Raw genomic sequence first — 20,260 nt, 5'->3', positions numbered from 1 at the left:
CTGTCACCGTGTTTTACGCTCATCGCCATTACAAGACGCTGACCAGCAGTTTGGTCGAAGCTCGCAATATATTATCAAAAATCAGGACGGCTGTACACGTTCACAGGCACGAACAGGAACAAGATCGATAGGCGTGTAATTGATTAATTAGGAAACTCAGAAGGGGCGCCGACATTATGTTATTTACCGTTGCCAGCGAATAGGGCACAGCGGACCGCGTGCACGTCAACATCCACGCCCGTGTGATCGTTTTGTGCGTTCAAACCCTAGGAGCACTCCTAACTTATGCTTAGGAGATAAGCTCTCGTCAGTAAGAAAAATTGCAGGGGGAGGGGGAGGGGAGGGGGGGAAGTATCCCTTACTTGCGGCAATGCGAAAGCATTTTTGCTTATACGTTTGGTTGTTTAGTGGCCTGTTGTTCTGGTGATGCTTATACGTTTGTGCATGGGGCTTCGCCCCAACTCTGCATCATGGTTTTTAACCGTTTTAAGGCAATTCAGGTTCAATCGTCGCAGCGTCGTGGCGAAGTGGCAGCGTCCCCGTCTCGCATATGGCCCGAATTCCATCACCACATAGACCGCAATTTTCTTCACTTATATTTATTATATACAATCAGTAGTTCGATGCACACTTTCTGGTGACAGATTCTGGTTCCGAGGCACTCATGGGGCAAGAAAGGATTTCCCCTTAAAATTCATTTGTCATCCCTATTTTCCTCAGCTGTATACACTTTGTCCCCTTCTAAAACTATTGCTAGCGTTCCTCTCCGTTTCGAACGGATGCCAGTTAGCGAACAACTTCGGCGTCAAGATGGGTGTGCGCGCATTTTTTCCTTACTTTCCGCGAAAACTTGCTCACCAGCTTCAGCCCGAGGACGGCGACGACGCTGTATCGACAGCTTCCTGTTAGCAGCATCTAATTCAATCAGCGCTGATGGTGTGCTGACACGCGAAGTGTCTTCAGTGCGCTTTTAAAAGCGCGTTTGTAAACAGAAGTGCGCCCGCTGTTACTCGACTTTCACGCCCCAGGAAACGAGTGAAAAGAAAACAAATAAAATATTTTAAAGTGAACGCCCAAGAAAGACATGCGCCTCAGGGTAAGAAAAGTAGGGGTGTGTGTGTGTGTTGTGGGTGTGAAGAGGGGAGGGGGGGGGGGGGGGGGGTGGGGGGGGTACATGGAGGAGTGTTTGTCAACACACAGCCGCACTCATGTGCAATCTCTCAACAGGTAACGCCATCAAAGCCCGTAGACATATGAATTTCTGCAACTATTTGCCCAGCAAAAATATTGCACGCGCCTTACGGAACATTTTTGTTACGGCGGCGCGGCTCAGTTCTCCGCATGTGGCGGCTTGAACACGCGACCTATTGCGACACCTCTCGTAACAAAAGCTTTTGTAATCACCAGCCGCTGCTCCCCGCCAGGAGGATAGCCGGACAATGCATAACGTCCCTCACGATGGCTTTACGCGGTTAAACTGCTTTCGAAATTTCGACTGCCTGGCGTTCGTTAACGTGTGCGTGCACAGCACAGCGCGGACGGCTAAAGCGTGTTTGGCGGCAGGGCACCGGAGAAGTGGTGTCGAATACTGATGGATGGAGTCAAAATGCGAACACTTCCATGTGCTCTTTAAGCGCGCGCCCGGGAAGCCCAGACGGCCAAAATTTACTCGATCACACTGCTACTATCAATCTCTCCTTGTCTCTTCGTCCACTCTCCAGCCCCTCCCCACCTCTCCCCAACTTCCCCGTCACTTTGCTTCGTTCCTTACAAGAAGGCGACCACAGCATATAGCGCGGCTGGTTGCTACGCGTCCTGCAGCATCATGTGCGACGTCAGTGTACGCTTCGGAACACTGTGCCGCTGAATATTGTAACGTGTCCTCAAATACGGTGCCTGAACCGCTTCCTTTTCTACAGCGTCCGCCGTCGCCAGAACGTGGACACACTTTTTTTACCGTGTAGAAGCGAGGAGTGCTTGCGCAGATGCGCTGGCCTTGCCGTGTGTACCAGCGACCAGTTATTTGCCTTAGCCCCTACCGCACGCGCTCGTCGTTAGCGAGCGAAATGTGACTGCCAAAACACGCGCGAGGAGCGGGGCATACCTGCGCGAGCGCGGCAAAGCAATTACGCGAGATAAAACAGAAGCCCAGAAGGAAGGAAGCCACATCAGATATGGCCGGCCCCATCTCGGCGCCAAAGCGCGCAATAACGTCGACGCGGTCATCGCGGTCCGGCGACGCGAAATCACATCCGAGCAGGAGAGCTATAGCGGCATAGCTCCCAGCACCACGTTGCACCAAGTCGTCATGGCCGCACGCGTATTGAATGACCATTTGTGGCGCGCAGCTATGTGACAGCGCTCACTGCTCCCATCGTTACTCATTAATGGCGTAATAACGACTTCCCCGTCCGGGCGCCGTCCCTAACCGCCAAACGACAGGTGCTTGCAATACCAAATTTCAATGATGGAACATTGAAGACGGGCAAAGAACAGCACGCAACAAAAAAAAAAAAAAAAAAACTAGCAAAAAAGGGGAGAAGTACACATACACAAATCAAATAAGAAAAAAAAAAAAGGTAGCATAAGCGACATCGTCCGCAGCAAACACATTCGTGAGAAGCGAATGAAGCCATCGCTGTTAATAAAACAGCGGCTTCCCCTCCGAGCTTGATTTCCTGGTCACGCAAAAATGAAAAGAAAGACGAGCAAAAATGAATAAGAAGAAGAGGAAAGAATGATAACGCGTGAAGCTAGATCCGCCCGTAACAACGAGCCGCGGTGTAGGCGCAGTCTTCGTGTCGCAAGCCAGCACGTACTACGAGCAAGAAGAGGGAACAGGTTTAAATGTGCTCCTTGGCCGGTTTCGCGCGCGTTATGGAACAAGCCGTTCTCCCATGCCAAGCGCGGCCGGATACAGATAAATAAGCAGAGAGAGAGGGAGAAGGACGTGCGGCACTGCGGAGACAAGGGACGAAGAGTGCCTCCCGCCGGCACCCCGAAGCACACGACTACGGCGACGCGGACGAAGGAGATGGAGGCTGGGAAACCCGCGATTGTGCGCCACGCTCGCCGCCGCTTTTTCCCAGGCCAGTCATAAACAAGGTCGGCAAAGCTAAAGTTGTGCGGGGGTGCGGCTAGCTGGCCTCACGCACAGTTATACCAGGAATATACTGCCGCACATTCGGGCCCACGACGGAACGCTTCGGGGCGACTATATTATAGCGCGGCGCCGGGCAGGGCACTTCGTTCCGTGTTATATGGTCTATATACAGCCTATACTGCAGGTTTGGGGACGAAGAGAGCCGGGGGAAGGGGGGGCACTGAGGGGAGTAAGAGCGCAAAGGCAGCGCCGGCGACGTATATCGAAGAAAATAAAATAAAACGCTTCTGTGAACGCACGTTCCCTTCCACAATGTGATGTAGGAGACCGCGTTGCGGCGCGTTTCGATAAAAGAAAAAAAAATATATATATTTCGACAGAGACAGGGCTGTAAATTCTAAACGATGTCTTGCTTCCCGCTCGTTCCCCTCCGTAGACTCCACTAATACGGGCAACGATGGGCCCCGAAATGATACGAACGACACCACGAAAGCAGCTTGAAAAGATTCAACCGTGTGTAATATAAATGTGAAAAACTTTCCCATAAAGAAAGAATAATTAAGCGACGAGAACGCGAAACGCGTTTCACACATCATCAGGCAGAGGCACCCGCGGTGACGACCCCATATGAGAGAGCCGACTGGTGACGTCTCATACGCTGGGGACGAGACTAAAGCTAGTGCAGAAACGCACTCTAGCATATATGCCAGTATCTCGGTGGTATGTTAAATCTCTCCACAGTCGCGAAACATTACTTCTGTCAATACGTTGCTGGGAAGTCGGTTCTCCAAGCACCCTGCATTCGATACCTGCCTACACCCGGTCGTAATGCCTGCACAAAAGTATACGCAGTGTCCGCTAAAGCCCGCAACGAGCATTCCGAAAGGACTGAACTGGAATCTACAGAAAAATTCAGACTATATGTAATTTTCACAACAAAAGAGCCTTTATTCGCTCATTGATGAATCAATAAGGAATTCACGCATATCGGAATGCAATGAATACATACATTACTAGGAATGTAATTGTGCGCAGAAGTTAGGGCACACGTGATGTGCACAGCTCAAACACCCCGTGAGGAATGAAACTGAAAACTGCGGGGCCTAGAGTCCCAAACCGACAAGTGTAGATGCCTCAGGAGGACGTGAGAAAAGCAAGCGCCGTTTCCAAGGCGAGTATATTTCATACGACGGAGTCAATAAAATTACTCGGTTATTTATAGACAGTCAATGTCGTCACAGTTAATGAGTGTTTTTCTTAGCTTCTCAAAACTCCAGCACCTTGCCACCATACCATCACCGACCTCGCAGAATAACATGAGGAGGAGGAGAAGGGCAAGGACAGCTTCTTTGTAGGTATATGTACATACTATATATATATATATGGGAAGTGGGATATTCGACGACCGAAGAAACACGGCCTTGAGAAGCGACAAGTTTCGATGTACATGCACACGGTTTTGCAAGCAGGATAAAGCGGGTACGAGCAAATAATTGATAGGGATACCGAGAAAGAAATGCGCCTTCGTGACATGAGACTAAATAAAAAGTAAATAAAAGTTACAAGGGTTCAACGCTGCTGAACCAAATATTCAGCGAAAGCATTAGTTGCGGGTAACAGAGCGTTCTTCTCTTTTTCTTCTTCCCCAGCCCACACATAAAGCCCCGCTTTAACCAAGCCGTGTAAACGTGCCTTATTGGGCTCTAGGAGTAGCGTGAATGCCAGGGTTCTGGCAGGCTGATTCTGACGTAACCGTCCCATGTGAAACGAGAGACCCAAGTTGGCAGCTCCTGCCAGCCCACATATAAAGCCCCTCTTTAACCGAGCGGTATGAACGTGCCTTAATGGCTTATGGGGATAACGTGAAAGCCAGGGTCCTAGCAGGCTGATTCTGACATAACCGTCCCATGTGAAACGAGAGACCCAAGTTGGCAGCTCCTGCCAGCCCGTGTGTCACGTGGGTAAGACGTAACTGCGGCCGGGTCACGCGAAGGCTTGAAAGTGCGAGTAGTATTGCTTTCGCAATAAAAAGCCGAAAAGAATGGACGTCACCGCGCTGTATCTGAAAGCGCCACGCTACACTTAACGAGGGATTAAATAAATGCCTTGTCATTTTGTGCCTCATATTGAACAACCCCAATTGCCAATTAGAACGATATATGGTTGACAACGTCCATGGCAAGAGTGTGCGCTCAGTCTGTTGTAGAAGCTGTGCCCAGCCTATAGCTTCGCGAAATACCCCACCCCTCTCCTGGATGAAGGCACAGCTGGTTCACTGAAGAAAGAGAGCCTTTTTTTTTTTGGGGGGGGGGGGGGGGGGGGGGGGGGGCATCCGATGTCATACTTTCGACGTATGTCATCACCTTCGGGCTATTACTCTTTGTTAAAATATATGCTTGCATGACTTGTGATCTCGATTGAAGAACCGTGCAAACCGTCCTTGCATGGGTTGATAATGTAGCATACTTGTTCACAGTGGCCTCAAGAAGCCATATTCTAAACCGGCAAAGAGAAGTGCTGCCAGGATTTTTGAGCAGCACATCTTTCGATTTTGAAGCAAATAATATGGTTCGATACGGTGGAGTCACAACTTTGACCGGAAGTTCGCTACTAGTAATAATACTAATAAGAGTACTAGCTAGTAGTGCCAGCAGTAGTACGTGCCCACCGCCTTCCCCTCATGTGGCACGCTATAAGCAGTAAAAAAAAAAATCGGCACATTTCAGGACGCAAAACGTACTATTCAATCACGTAATATGACAAAAAATTGGTTGTGGTTTAGCTCTGGTTAACCCTAGCTGAATTGCGAAATCAACGGCGGAAGCTTCTTTTGCCTGCTACAGTATTCCCCTATCACGCCCTATCAGTGTAAAGGTGCTACATTATTGGGGACACTTAAGCTCATCCTTTAAGGTTATATGACGCGAGAGCGTAAGCTACCAGCCCACATATAAAGTCCCGCTTCAACCAAGCCGTATGGACGTGCCTGCGTGTCGTAGGGGTAACGAGAATGCAAACGGTTCTGGCAGGCTGATTCTTACTTCACCCTCCCATCTGAAAGGAGCGACCCGAGTTGGCAGCTCCTGCCCGTGGCATAGGGGTAACGTGAATTCAAATGTCATGGCAGGCTGATTTTTCTTTTTATTTTTTTTTTTATATTTTTATTTTTTTATGAGGAAACCGTATACCTACGTCTCTTCACGGCGTATACATGCGGTCACTCGAGGTCTCGCTTTGGCTATCGTAGTGTTGCTTTTTTCAATAAAAACCAGCACATGTCGAGGCAGAAGTTAAAGGCACGTACACATCAACAGCGATCTGATGCGCTCAGTCGGGGGAGGAGTTCGCGTAAAGTCGACAACATAGTTTGCGGTGATATAATTTTGTAGGACCGAAAAACAATTGCGCTTTCAACACTGTGCTGCATTCACAGCACCACAGACCATAAGCGGGAGAGAGAGAGAGAGAGAGAGAGAGAGAGAGAGAGAGAGAGAGAGAGAGAGAGAGAGAGAGAGAGAGAGAGAGAGAGAGAGAGAGAGAGAGAGAGAGAGAATTGTTCCAAGCACCGTCGGGCTGCTCTTGGCTCCTTCTAGTCCGGGAAAGGAAACCGAACCTGCAGGTCGATTGCACAAGCTTCTTTCTAGTTCCACGTAACCCGCTCGGGAGTGCCGCCCCTCCAATTAGCCTCAAACGGGCAGAACAAAATCCAGGCTTTCGAAGCACGCATCTGCGCACTAGTAACGAGATGCATTAAAAATAAAAAGGAAGAGAAATGAAAACAATGCGACGTCATATCACGTGACCTTACCGAAAACTACGGACTAACTCACGACGCTATCGCTGATTCGAGAGACGAAAAGATATATACGAGAACGATTTTGAGCTGTTGCTTACGCACAGAGAAGGAACTGACGCCAAAGAAGCACCAAGCGTTGCACGGGCTTTGACGAAATGGAATGGGCGATGTGTTGAAAAAGATGGCATCGACACGCTTTACGATGTGCCCGACACTTTTCTTAAAAGCTGCCCTTTGTTATCTTTTTTTCTTCCAGCCCCCCCCCCCCCCCCCCCCCCCCCCCCCCCCCCCCCTTCTTTTTTCGATCTCGGTTTGCTGGCCCAAGCAAGCATACGAGGAAACAGAGTGCGCAAAACGCCACTGCTGTTGCATTTCCCTGCGCGCACTTTTGTCTTTGCACGGAATGAGACGCATCGTCGCCAAGGCATTCTAAACAATTTCTTCGCCACGAAACCGGCGCTTTCGCGTGATCTTTCGCCATTGCGCGGTTTATTTAGGCAGTACGGGCTCAGGCCAGGCTTCCTGACAAAGCTGATGTCGTTTAACACCGAAGAGCGCTAAAACGCAAAGTATAAGCAGAAATATAAGCAGGAAACGGAAGTCAACTTTTCCGACACTGTCTGCACACCGTCGCCGTGCATAGCCGAAGCTTCGCGCATCAAAACGGGAGAGGGGAGAATAGGAGGGGGGAGGCGGGAATCAAAGGAAACAAGTGAGCGCCGAGGGAGGCCCCGAACAGGCGGATGCCCCAGAAAAGAGACCCAGGCGTATAGTAACACCGTGATCGTAACCCAGCTCACAGCTCGCCAGTTCCTTTCAGCAGTTGCTGGCCGAGCATCCCGATACACACCGCGCGGCGGGTGTGTTCACTCTTGCACGTCCCACGCCGCGCCGCAGGGAAGCGGGGATGTCAGGTGGCAGATTCAGGTGCTGTCCCGGGAGGGGAGGGGTGGATGAATGGTGCGGGTGGAGGAGACTGAAGGGGGAGAGGGGTCACCCAAAGAGCGCATCCTCCTCCCCCCCTACACAACCTCTCTTCCCTTCTTACGCAAAACAGCCACGCCATGCCGAAGACGTAACAACGGCCGGGTCGTGTCTCCCCTGCACCAGCCGGCGCTGGAGAGAGACAAAAGGAGGGTCTCTAAAGGAGAAGGAACCCTGTGCGATGCCTAAATGAAGCCCTCACGGCGGTGGCGCCAAAGGCCGGAGCGCACGCGCAGCGCTCCGTGTTTGGCGAGGACTTTTTGTACAAAGCGGGCGCGAGACAAAAGCGAATCAGCGCGGCCACGTTTCGCTATGCGCTTGCACGCACGCGCGCGCGCAGCGGGCGAGGAAACAAAGGGGCGAACGTGGTGGCGCGCTCTCCTCCGCGGGGCTCCGAATCTCTCCACGCTTCGCGAACACGGGACGCTGGAAACTCTCCTGCTAGATTGAGTCACTGAAAGCGCAGAATCATTCGAGAGTTCCCAGTGGCTGAAAGCACACGATAGGACACGTCCGTGGACACGCTGCTGTGTCTCCCCGACCTCCAATCCAGGACCCCAAATTGGAAGCCCACACCCTCGCACTCAAGGAGAGTGCAGGCGCCTCATGAGCGAAAACCACCCAATGCGTGGTTAACAAGAAAAAAACATTACATGTGAAGAAGACGAGTAATGATAGCAGGCCGAGATTGGTATAGTTTACCGATGAGAAGAAGGAAACTACCAAAATGGTTTTGTACCTTGCCGTGGTGGCTCAGAGGTTAGCGACGCTCGTGTACTGCACGATGTCAGTGCACGTCAAAGACCCCGTGTGTCAGAATTTATCATGAGCCTTCCATAACGGCGTGTCATAGCGTGAGTAGCTTTGGGATGTTAATCCCCACAACACAGAGTAGCAATAAGGGATCTGCATTAAAGGTATGTAGGAAAGAAAGCGCGACACTTGTAACCTCTCTACAAGTTGTTTTAGGTCGTCCCGCTAGCCAGTCAGGAGCGAATTTACCGCACAGAAAATACGGCAGACACGCGGACCTTTTGAACAAGGTTATAAGTAAGAAGAAAAAAACGAAGAAAGCCTTGGCAAAACTAGAGGAGCACGATACCTGCCAGTGATGGTTCTAGCATATGTATTTAATTTATTTGCAGGAAGTTCCAAAAAGATGTGCTCTGGGACTCCTTTCACGTAATAACATACCGTATGACACAATGCAAATAACCATTGCAAACATTCCTTCAGCTAAAAAGAAACGCGGTGCAATACTTTTCTCCCTGTTGGATCGGAAATATTGTCATTTCATAAATGTACAAAGCGAGCGAGATCTTTATTGCGTTTCCTTTATTATTTTTTTTCCTATGTCATGCGACCTTACTGCGCAAAGATATAACAAGTATAGCAAACCTAAATAACGAGAAGAAAACGCTGCTGACCATGCCCATGATGCAATTTTGAATTGGGCGAGACTTGATCCACGTGAAACTAGAGTACCACATTCGCCTCAACATTGTTGCGAAATGAATGGCTGTCAAAGCTAAATCGAAATGTGCCCTTTTGTAGTAGTCATCTGAGATGCCATATATATATTATATTGGTGAGGCTACCCAAAAGTAATAGAAAATAATATGTCTGCCCGTGCCACTAGGTATAACGGGCTATGTCATATCTGAGGCATCTGACAAATCACTCCACAGACATGACGTACTGCTTCAGTTCTGTTACAACGCGTTCAAAAGGCGACGCGTCATAACGCTGCACGTTTGCGCCGGAGCAACCAAGATATCCCCTGACAACTCGGACCAATCATGCTGGCACACAAAACTCTACCTCCGACAAGTACTACACCACCAACGGACGACCAAGGACTTATCTGCTGCTTCTCTGCCCGAGCTGACGGTGCAGCCCACTAGCCCACAGCTTTCGTCAAAGGACGCCCACAAACTCTCGCGAAAAGTAGTCGCACAAAAAACTGCTCCGCGAGCGGAAAGCCACGAGAGAGGGGACGAACGAGTAGAGGGCGAAACGGAAACGCACCGAACAGCATTTGGGCAATTGGCTGCGCACACACGAGACGGCGGCAGGAAGCTTTGACTTGTACTACAAGAGGCAGCGGAGGTTTCGGGCCGCTCACTTTCGGGCAGCGTAAGAAAACGAGCGCCAGATGCCCGAACGAGAACACAGAGAGGAGAAAGTGGCGAGAGAAAGCGCGACGACGAAGAAGCAGCAGCAACAGAGCAGCCGAAGAGGCATTGTTCCACGCCTCTCGGCGTCGAGACTCGTTCGTCGTCTCCCCCACCCCAACCTCTCCACTCGCCATCCCGCACCCGGCTCAAAACCCGCTGCCTTTCCTCCTCATTCTCTCTTGCTGCCCCTGCATCGCAAGCACAGGAAGTCGGGCAGGCAGGCAGCCACCGCCAGCGGCCGCACAAGTGTCGTGTTCCACGCAGCCAGGAGGCGACGACGACAAAGCAATGGCAACCAGAGACAAGGGAGGCAGCCCGGCAAAACGCCACAACAAAACGACGACGGCCAAAAGCAGCGTGCCTCTCTCAGGAACGATCGAGTAACACGCGTAGCACGGACGCTTTGCTTCTAGCAGCGGTCCAAACGAGCCGACCGCCGGCAAACTAGTTCGCATACCGGGCCGAGCTCGACTGCGCAAGGGAGCTCCTAGCGAGAGAGCGAGGAGGAGCAGTGCGCCTACGTTACGAGGTCGGAGGTTCCCAACCGGGAGGGTGTGTGCGGAGACAGTTCGTTACGGCCCTGTAACGGGCGAATCTAGATGCCTCTTTTATTTCTTGTGATCATCACGTCAGTGCCGCTGCCGATTCTTAGCGGAGCGCGCCAATCATGAGGCGGCCATCTATTGGGCGCTGGGTTATCAGCACCACACAAGTGGCCCCAAGTACACTTTCAAATCAAGTACACAAGTTGATCATAGTAAGCGTAAGTAGGAACAGTAAATCGCCCTTTGTGACGACACCGAGTGCGTGCAGTGTATTCAGCACTAGTGCAGTCATGAGCCTTGCATTCGCGGCTACCCTGTTTGCTAAACAAGACGCAGTGTACGATGAAGAAAAAAAAAAAAAAAGAGGATAAACATTCGTGCGAGCTATAGCTTCCGCACGCAGAGTAACATCCGTGTTAGTGTATCGTGGAGCGACGTACACGCAGCACACTAGGGGAGCATACAGCACGCAGTGTTTACTTGTGTGCACACACGGGCTAACAACGGCAGCGGCAGTCGAGTACGACTCGCTAATGCGTCAATGCAGCGGAAGCGGATGCACTTTACTTCGCACACTTTACCGAAATTAAATAATCAACTTCTTAAATGTGGCTTTAAACGCAAACGTGCACAACAACCTTTAACGTCGTATTTCTTTGACTTCGCAGACTTCATTGTTATACGCTAAGGCTATTACGACGGAGTGAGCACCAGGGGCGGACCATTCTCGTGGCGCTCTACAGTTATACCTCCACTTGAGCCCTTAGCAATTTTTTACACTGTCGACTGACTATTCAGGTCGGCGGAAGAAATGACATACCAAACGTACTTTCTACACGATTCCTCAACGTTAAAGTGATTTCAATTGTGAAGAACGCTGAGGTTTTGTTTATATATATATATAACCCTTGACCCATATTAGGCACACCCTATATTAGGCGCGTTTTTGGACACAGATGGAGTTCAGCCCGATTCCTGAAAATTGATTAAATTCAAGAATCGAGAGAAATTGAGTCTCGCCCTAGAGCACAAGTTCGCGCGTCACATGAGGTCGCCTGCTTGCTTCGATTACAAAACCACTGTGGATGCTGTTCACACCGAAAAGAGATTTCGAATTACCCTTTTTCTCCCTTCTCATTCATTTCCGAACTTCTGGCATTTTGTTCCCAGACACATTTTTCAACCCGCGTGCCTTTTATTTTTTTTTATTTTATTTTTTTTAGTGAAAGTTACATTGGCCACGAATGAGGAGTTTCGCGTGGCGGGAGGCACAGAGCCGTTGCCTAGCAACCGCCGCAGCTGGCGGACGCCGCGCCATCTGGCAGTCAAGAAGCAACCAGAAGATGTCACGTCTTTAATGCAACAGCATATATCTAGACATAGTGAGTAGCGCATCTTAATTCTCCTTCTCTAGCGTGAGGATAACAGTAGTGATGATGGTAGGCTGTCAGCGGCGCATTTCGAGCGAGCGGACAGGATTGGATTGGACTAGATTAAATTGGACTGGATTGAATTGGTTTGGACAAGTTTAGATTGAATTGGTCAGGATTGTTTGGATTGTATTTCACTGGAATTAACTGTACTTGATTGGTCTGAATTTGATTAGACTGGATTGGATTGGATTACATTCGATTGGATTTGATTGGATTACACTGAATTGAATGGACTTAGATTAGATTGGAGAGGACTCAGAGGAGTAGGCAACCCAGAGCCAGGCACACGTGCTTTCGCTACGTATATCCTGGCCCAGCTAAGCTAAGCCACGGCCAAATTTTTTTCTTTCATTCGAGTTGTACACTACAGACCAGCCGCTGTGACCGCAGGTACAGCTGCTATGAGCATGCAGGATTCGTCAGCAACGCAACGCGGAACACATACGATAAAGAAAGAAAGAAAGAAAGAAAGACACGGCCGCTTTGCATGAGCCCCCGAGTCGGTAGGTGGGCGGGACCGGCATAGCACGCGAGCACGCGGCCAGCGGGCTCTCTGAGCTGCGTAATATTCCGCCTCTGCGTGCGCGTCGTCGTGTGCGAACGGCCGTCCCCGCTATGTGGCCCACGCACCCTCTGACGTAAGACCCAGACCGGTGCCACTAGCAGTGCGGCCGTTCTCGTGCAGACTCCATTACGCCATTACGCTCCTCGCGGTGGGAGCACAGGGGAAGACGCCCCCTTTGTGCGTGCCAAGCGGGAAGCGACGCAGGGTGGGATGAGCCGCACGGAGAGGAAGCCCCACCGATGCACCGGAACTTGGTCGCGTGTTCAAAATAGCGGTGACACTGCTTCACCCGTTGTGCATATACGATTGCTTTACTCGGTCTTGATTCTTGAGACGGGATATATTGGAGAAGGCCGGATTTATCATGGGTCACCACTACTCTTGGGGGAAACGGCTGACGAGGGGCCGTCTCATTTGAACCATTCAGTGGCAGTGGAGGTCACGATCCCTTCCTCCCCTGCGCGAGCAGATCTTTTGTCACTCCTTTGCTCTTTGGTCGCAGCAGTTACGGTACCATTTCCAAGGTGAACATCCAACAGCTAGCTAGCCCAGCTTGCCCCTAATCCATCCATGTCCTGGACTTCTTTTTACGCCAGAAAATGAGGTTCAACGTGGTTTTCCTACATATGCGCCCTTAATATTAGATCGCTGGTTAAAGTGTAACGAGCAAGAAATTACAGGGGGCGCGAGTTTATTATGGTTACTGAATATGAGATGCACCAAAGCGTTCACCAATTTCATCAGCAAAGAGCCAACACCGGACGACCATGACGGAGAGGCTTCCACTCCGCGGGGTTGGTTCAAGCAGTTCAAGCACGAACCGGGCCTCCCGCAGTGCCGCCCCTCTGCGCGTCGGCATTCCCTTCACCCAACGCCTCCGAGCGTCTTGGCTTCACGCTCACCCACACTTAAAATTAAAAAAAAAAAAATATAAAGCGGTAAAGGGGGGGGGGGGGGGGGAGGAGCAGGAATATAATACAGAACAAAAGCCGCAGTGCCCTTTTCTTTTTATCTCCACCTAAATATCCTTCTCCCGTCGGAACCCTCTCCTGTTCCCTCTTCAGCCCTTCCAAAGCAAGCAATGTTTTTCTCTTTCCAACCTCTCCACGAGTGCAAGGCGGCCGCCCTCGCACACTTTTTTTTTTTCCGGTCCATTGTTCACGCAAATGGTCGGCGATGTCGGTCGCTCGTGCCTTGAACCACCGCGGGCGCGCGAGAAAGCTTTCTTCTTTCGCGCCGCCGCCGAAGGGAATGACAGAGACGGTGAAAGTAGAGAAAACAGCCACCTCGCTGCCCTCCTCCTCCTCCTACTTCACCTCGCACTCTCCCATCGCGTGCTGATGCCGTTGTTGCAGCGTCTCCTTTTCTTCAGCCACCATTCCTACCTCTTTCCTCTTCGCGTTCTCTTCATTCTGCTGCTCCCCCTTTTTCTCTCTTTTTTTTTTTTTTTTGCGGTGCGCGCGCCCGCGTTCCTTCTAGCGTTGTCTGGCGACATCAAAGAAGCCTCGCTTGGCTGCCTCTCTCCTTCAGTGCTCCTCTCTTTGTGATGCCACCGTAATTCCGCCAGTACTACGATACCGAGCAAACCAAACATTCGATGAATGCAAAGCTTCAACTGCAACGCACGCGGGGAGCAAGCTTCATGAACTATGCACGGCAAAGGGAGGACGGAGGAAAGCGGGCGGGAGGTCGTAGCGGAAACTGAGGCTCAACGCATCAGAAACAGACACTGCGCGATTGCGCCGATGAAGAAGAGAAGAGGAAAGAATGGAGGAAAGAATGAAAGGAGCAGCAACGAGCGAGCCAGCATTTTCATTCAGAACGCTGCACGCGATGCACGGGCCCAACAAGACAGACGGATGTGCTGAATAAAATGGCTTATGGAACTGGGAGAAGGAAGCCGCTGAAATGCTGAAATTAGGGGGTGAGGTGGAGGGGGGACACTAACGTTTTCCAGCGTCAAGACTGTTTCTTCGGAGCGTGTACGGCACTTGGGGAGTTCGTGGGGCGATGTCGACAATTCACGCATTTCTGTCTTCCCCGCAAATTCTTATTAATCACGAAACATAATCAGAGTGATGCCCCGCACACATACAATACGGCGCACGTGTTGCATCCGACCGCAGCATTCGGGCAGTGAATGCTAACTTAAAGTAAAACATCGTTCCTGGTATCAAGGAGTGAGAAGAATGTAGGTAAAATGGTTAACAATGGCAAATAAACTCGCGTCACAGTTTAGCTGTGTCTGCCGCCGCAGGCGGTATTGAAATAATTATGTACACTTTCTGACGGTAACAAAAAAAAAATCTATTTTGCGTTAGCATTTGCAGTGTGTGCTTGGTATTGTCTTCAATGCAGTTTCTGTGCGTTTTATAGCTCTTGATGGCGTAAAGTCGAAATTGTATCACAACCTCAAGGAGCCCCCCCCCCCCCCCCCCCCCTCCCCCTCTGTGGTGTTGTCTCCATTTTGGCCGGAGCCCTCAGTTCAGGGACACCGGTCGACACGCTCGGTCAAGGACGGTCTCGCAAGAGGACCAAACAACTCGCTTCGGTAAGGACGTTCAAGTTTCGAGTCCACTGTCTCTCGAGAACGTCCGTAATTTCAACCTTCGCACCATCAAGTGCTTCTTTCGTCGCCGGAGAAACGTCAACGAACCGGAGAAAGCCAACGAATAGAGTTTACACTGAGAAAAACCACCTGAATGATAGTTGTGTTCATAATTGTAAAACAGCTCGAACAACGGTGGACAAGAACGAGATAGACACGGGACGGGTGCTCGCCCCGTGTCTTCCTCGTTCTTGTCCACCTTTGTTCGCGCTGTTTTACAATTACGAATATTTACCAACTAGCCCGAACGAACATTCTGTTAAAGTTGTGTGCCTCTTTAAACTTTTGCACGTCGCTACGCACACGCCCAGATTAAAGGGCACGCAAGCGGCATGGGGACAGGAAGAGTCGAGAGCGGGAGCGACACACACACACGCACGACACGCGAAGGCTCGACCCGACGTAAGCTAATATTCACGCTCATGCGAGGTGGTTGGCAGTGTTCACGAGACGGCCATTTCGCGCCTGCGCTTTACGACCGTATATACACACACGGCCGGGACAAACTGCATGTCTTGCCTCTCGCCCTCAGGAGCGAATAAATCGAGAAAGAAAAAAAATAACAGGGTATATACAGAACACGGAACGCTTGCGAGACGTGTGGCCGAATGGGGCGGGATATAAATACCCGACACACACGCACGCAGGTTATATAGCAGAGGATTCTCTATATTTTACGCGAGCGCACTCCATCCCGTACACAAAATGTTTCAAAGTAGCTATTCGGCAGAGGAACGCGCATCAAACGGATAAAGAAGCTGGAAAAAAGTACGCCGCCGGGGGAGAACGCCGTACGGGCGGTGAGGAAACACGCGACCAAAAGAAGCCGAGAGAGAAATGAAGATCGACACAAGAGCTCGTCGGCATCTACTTTTTGTTTTTTGTTTTTTTCTATTTTCTACTCGGTAGCCTCCCTTCACTTGTATTTCACTTCTTTCATGCCTTCCTTAGTTCTCTCCCTCTCTCTCTTCTTCCATCTATTTGGGCAGGAGGCGGGGCGACGTTCGGACGGAAAGCCTCTTACGTGCACAAGCGAGCGTCCGCGCCGCACTCGACGTTAAAACGCGGCTGCGGCGCGGCGGTAAATATTTTAAAAGCGCTTTGGAAACGTGGCGGCGGCGCCGCCTGTGAATGCCTCACATTTGCCTCCGCACACGCGCAGGGTCTTATAATGCGTTCCGGAGGCCTGAGTACGTACGGCTGTGAGCAGCAATGCGGCATGCGCGGCCATATCCGACGCGGCGACATTCTTCAAGGCAGCTCCATGGGGAAGAAGCAAGAGCCAAGCAGAGAGGGGGAGAGAGAGAGACGTTTTTGCGGTGGCGACGCGGTTGTATGTAATACATTCGACGCATATAATCCGGCCTCTTCCCTTACTCTTCTCGCCAGATGATTTTGTTTCTACATGGGGGGGATATCTCTAGCTGCTCCTCTCCCCTAGGCGACAAGAGCACTTCCGGACTGATTGATATGGAGGTACCGGTTTCATTCCAAGAGTGCTCTAGACGAGTGCGTGAAGGAAGCAATAAATACAAACAGCCGCGAGGTTAAAAAAAGAAAAAAAGAAAAATGAGGGGGAAAGGGAGGACCCGGACCATCCGCATCAAATTATGAAATGCTACTGTCGCTGTTGTTTGTTGCCAGCACAGGGCGTTCCAGGCAAAAGCATTGAATGGAGAAGCCCCCACGTAGCTTGCTTACACTCTGAGTCCACTCGGTTATCCTATCTTGCCAAGGGACTCAACAAGGCTTCGGGCGGCGATAGAGCCATTCGTATAGCAACCGAGATAGTGGATCGATGTACATCGAGAGCAGTCCCCAAGTGGGGCATTTTCGTGCAGCGCCTTCAGATATAAACTGATTAACGAAGACGAACTGTGCTGGAAAGATCGAAGGCTGTACGCAGGTCTTTAGAACCACACTTCTGCATGCAACCGTGTTGTCAGGTGTCGCGCAATACTACGTCTCCATTACGACTCCATTGGGAGCGTAATGAGTAAAAGATAAAAGTATGTAGGCTACGGGTCAGCGTACTGCGAAAAATGTACAGCTCCTTCTCGCGATAACTCCCTCCAAAGTGACGATATACAAAGCGAAAAAAAGAAGAAAACAAAATTAAGTACGCCGGAACCGACACGACACGCTCTACGGTCTCGAGTTTTCTTTCTCGCACGATAAATCTTTTCCTTTTTAGAATTTCATCCGCCTGTCACATTCCGGACATAAATCAAATTTTCACTAAACTCCTCCAAGCTTGAGGTTAAGAATGAGGCTCACGGCATAAGCGAATGCAAATTAAGAAATGTCAGGGACGGAGCAGCGTTCGCGCCAACCGCGCTGCCACGGCCGGCGGCGGCATAACTCAGGAGCGGTTCGCGGATCCCGGTAACGCGATCTCCCTTCCTCGTGCAAGATTAACGCGCTTAATCAGGGGCCGAGACGGCGGCCGCGGCGGAACCCAAACCACCGCGGCTGCCTCGCGAGTGGACTGACTTGCCGGAGGAGGGAAAACGGTATTAGATGTCACGGAACTAAAGAAAAAAAAAAAAAATAGGGAGGGGGGGGGGGGGGGGGGGCGTCGCGCTAGACCACGCACTCGATCGATTGATATTGTACCGAGGAGGGTATCCGGAGACTTGCTACGACAGTTATTTTTGCACATATATAATTCTCACTCCTGGTCCCAAAGTAGGCCAATGACATCGTTTCCAATTGCTGACGTCGATACCATCACATGCCGCATTTATCAATAATAGTTTGCGAGCAAGTTGGAAAATTTAGAGAAAAAAAAAAAATACGTAGGGATTATATCCGGCCGTTGGAACAGCATAACGGTACACCATCTTCGATTCCACTCCATGCTTATATTCACCGCACCGTAACTTTTGAAAAATTCAGGTGGCTCCGAAACCTTGGCGTAGCAATTAAGCCAATGATGAAAAGAGCGGAACGAAGATAAAATCGAATTTCGACTTAACTGTCACATAAGACGGATTTGGCGTTACACCACTTTAGAGTATGACGGCTGAGCAACTATCAGCTGTCACACGTCGCACATAGGTGAACAATTTACAGCCAACAAATGAATATTCTAGGAGCACAAGCAGCAATTGCATATCGATATAGAGCGATAAACATGAAATAAAAAAAAGAAAGGTTTTCGCCATGTATTTTAACTTGATCCCACAGGCGCTAAAGGTGCTCAATCAAGCGACCTTTAATTAAAGCCGCGCAATGTTGCGAGCTGGCAGCTTCCCCAGTTCGGTTCCCCGGTTGGATAGAGAAATGTACGCAACCCCCAAACTGCTGCAAAATACTACGCGTGATGCGGGTGCGCTATACGGTATTCGTTTTCCCATTATTAAAGACTCCCGTTTGGCTAAGGATTGCACACAGAAATACTATAACATAGGCAACCGTCGTGAAATGGCTTGTACGTCGTCCGCACTTCCTATCTGCGGCGTGCATGTATGGGTCAGAAGGACCCGTGCAGGCTGGTTTTGCAGCGGACCTCACACAGCAAGACATACGAGAATGTGGGGAGCCCTGCAGCTTGCTCATAGCGCTCTGTGCTGCCGAAGCGGCAAGCGTGCCACGGCCGGACCCCCAATCGATGTGCCTTTCAACGGTCTCTTTCTCGTCCTGTTGCCTTTGGTTTTTATTCGTGTTATGCCCCGTCCCGACTTCCCTTCACCTTGCCCCACCACTCCAATGCGCGTCAAATTTTCTCCTCCGTGTCTTGAAAGCTACCTGCTTTGATTACATTCTGACTCCGACATTTCCTTCGACGTCTCCCTTCTTGCTGCACTTGTTCGTTTTCTTCTCACGGGAGTTATTGTGACAGCCGACTTCGGAAAGCAAACTTAGCAGAGACACAAGGTCAAGCGGTGGCTTGACGGCTCACAATCAAATATCAAAAAAAAAAAAAAAGAAAAAAAAAACTAGCTCCTAGGCGTATGGTCAGGTGTTGCTCCAAAGAGAAAGGAAGAACGGGAAGACGAAAGCGTTGCATGGGATCGCTCGCGGCTGACCACACTGTTTCTATTTTCGTAGAAAAAGAAAACATATCTGCATAGGGCTCCCGATCACTATAACATTAAAGGAATCTTTTTTAAAGACTGGACTTCCTACAATGCCTACAGCGGTGGTGCTGCCGCTGAATACGGTAAACGCCAATAAAGGTGGGCCCACGGGGAAAACGCGTGTTTTCACGACGGCTACTCACCTTATTCGCTGGGAAGCACACTGGGTGCCGGCGTAAGTTATCCCACCGTCGTTGCGTTCTTCAAGTATCCTGCAAACATAAAAAGAAAAAGAAGGCGCACGTTACAAACGTCGACTTCGTTTTTAAAGAAACAATCGAGGAAAAAACAGAAGGTGCGGCTGGTATGCCACATTTGCAGCGCGTACGCATCCGCACGGCAAAGCCAGAATATAAAAACCCAATACGGGTATAGAGGTGGCAATTAAAACAATTAGGCTAACCGCTAGGGTCGGTGGGGTGGTAAGAAAAGGCAGTAGGGGCGGGGCGGCCCAGAGACTTTGCCGAGCCGAAGCCTTAAAATGGAAGTGAATAAACTAAAGAGCATAGATAAAAGTACATAAAAAAAAACCGCATCTCAAAGACAAAAGAAAATGAAGGAGCCAAAGCGCCCGGATCGGGCTCTCTAAATGAAAGTAAACAACTCTCACTATACAAAGCACAGATAAAAATAAACAAAAGGCAGCCTTCGAAGAAAACGCCGCCTCCGCCCCGGTATATAAGTTAGTGTATATCGTACGCATACAAGGCGAGCCAAGCAAAAATCCCAAGCGCGAAAGAATAGACGACGGAACTTAAAAGAGTGAGGCCGAGCACATCACCCCCTTCTCTTTGCCGGGCAGCGGGAGAAGATCAAACAAAAAGGCATGCAAATGAACCTCGCGCCGTCGGCGGTAGGCACAGATCGCGGGAAGAGCTCCAGTAGTCGCGAGGGAAAGGCTCCTTCCTTTTGCGTACGTCACCGGGTAGGCGGGGGGGTCAAAGACAGCAAAGACACTACGCACTGG

General features: G+C 50.3%; 2 protein-coding genes across 13 annotated transcripts in view; one reads left to right on the top strand and one right to left on the bottom strand.

Annotated features, from left to right (window-relative positions):
- LOC146197140 (uncharacterized) overlaps positions 1–20,260 on the top strand; it is a 216,137-nt gene that overhangs the window by 79,836 nt on the left and 116,041 nt on the right. The gene's annotated exons all lie outside the window — the stretch shown is intronic.
- The window catches only part of LOC146197141 (uncharacterized), a 212,031-nt gene that overhangs the window by 124,034 nt on the left and 67,737 nt on the right, over positions 1–20,260 (bottom strand). For all 11 annotated transcript variants that reach the window (XM_084598905.1, XM_084598910.1, XM_084598909.1 and 8 more), the window contains exon 2: positions 19,437–19,505. The gene's annotated coding sequence lies outside the window, so the exon portion shown is untranslated. The remainder of the gene's footprint in view (positions 1–19,436; positions 19,506–20,260) is intronic.

The sequence above is a fragment of the Amblyomma maculatum genome, chromosome 3 (assembly GCF_055883805.1).
Source record: "Amblyomma maculatum isolate TAMU_Amacu chromosome 3, ASM5588380v1, whole genome shotgun sequence".
NCBI classification, from domain to species: Eukaryota; Metazoa; Arthropoda; class Arachnida; order Ixodida; family Ixodidae; genus Amblyomma; species Amblyomma maculatum.
The sequence above is the reverse complement of the archived record's forward strand: the minus strand, read 5'-3'. Positions and strand labels throughout refer to the sequence as shown.